Source organism: Triticum dicoccoides, chromosome 7A (genome assembly GCF_002162155.2).
Source record: "Triticum dicoccoides isolate Atlit2015 ecotype Zavitan chromosome 7A, WEW_v2.0, whole genome shotgun sequence".
NCBI classification, from domain to species: domain Eukaryota; kingdom Viridiplantae; phylum Streptophyta; class Magnoliopsida; order Poales; family Poaceae; genus Triticum; species Triticum dicoccoides.
Window position 1 is genome coordinate 177,950,374 of NC_041392.1, and position 1,563 is coordinate 177,951,936.

Sequence of the window (1,563 nt, forward strand, 5' to 3'; positions counted from 1 at the left end):
AGCAGGGCGACGCGCGGGTGCGGGCAGCGGAGAGACGCGGGCCGGGGAGGGCCCGACCCGGGCCCGAGCGGGCTGCGGCGGTGGCCGGCCGGCTGGTGCCATGTGGCGCTCGCCGGTTAGCTGCGGGCGGCGGCACGGATGTGTCCGGCTCCTCCAGACGTGTCCGGCGGCGAAGGGGAGCGGTTGCTAGGGTTTTCACCCGAAAAATTGGACGGGGTGCACATATTTATAGGTAGGAGGAGGTAGGAGTGTCCAAATGGAGTGTAGTTTTCGACCACGCGATCGTGATCCGACGACAGAGGACAAGGGATTGGTTTGGATGGGTTATTGGGCCATTTTGGAGGGGTGTTTGGCTGCAACACACACAAGGCCTTTGCGGTTCCCCGGTTAACCATTGGAGTATCAAACGGACTCCAAGTGGCACGAAATTTGACAGGCGGTTGTAACACCCATGATGCGGCTATATCTCCCACGTGTCGGAGCACGACTTAGAGGCATAACCGCATTGTAGGCATGTCGCAAGAGGGGTAATCTTTACACATCCCATGTACTGAATAAGAAAGAGATACAGAGTTGGCTTACAATCGCCACTTCACACAATACATAAATATAGCATTACAACATCAAGAATACAATCAAGGTCCGACTACAGAACCAAAATAAAGACAACCCCAAATGCGATATATCCCCGATCTCCCCAACTGGGCTCCACTACGGATCGTCTGGAGAGGAAACATAGTAATGTCCTGAATCCTCGTCGAACTCCCACTTGAGTTCGGCCACATCCCCTGTAATGGCATCATCGACACCTGCATCTGGTTTTGGAAGTAATCTGTGAGTCACGGGGAGTCAGCAATCTCACACACTCGCGATCAATACTAGTTAAGCTTATGGGTAGGAAAAGGTAGTGAGGTGGAGCTGCAGCAAGAACTAGCATATATGGTGGCTAACTTACGCAAATGAGAGCGAGAAGAGAAAGCAAAGCACGGCCGAGAAGCTACAAAGATCAAGAAGTGATCCTGAAAACTACCTACATTCAAGCATAACACGAGACCGTGTTCTCTTCCCGCACTCCGCCGAAAGGAGACCATCATGGCTACACACGCTGTTGATTCATTTTAATTAAGATTACGTGTCAAGTTTTCTACAACCGGACATTAACAAATTCCCATCTGCCCATAACCGCGGGCACGGCTTTCGAAAGTTCAAAACCCTGCAAGGGTGTCACAACTTAGCCCATCACAAGATCTCACGGTCAACGAAGGATATTCCTTCTCCCAGGATGACCCGATCAGACTCGGAATCCCGGTTACAAGACATCTCGACAATGGTAAAACAAGACTAGCAAAGCCACCCGAATGTGCCGACAAATCCCGATAGGAGCTGCACATATCTCGTTCTCAGGGCACACCGGATTGTCCAAACTTCCGGTAGGCCAACCCAGAGTTGCCCCTGGTGGCCACCGACGGCTGACAAGTTTGACCAACACTCAGAGGAGCACTGGCCTAGGGATTTTAAAATAAAGATGACCCATGAGTCCACGGAACCCAAGGGAAAAAGGCT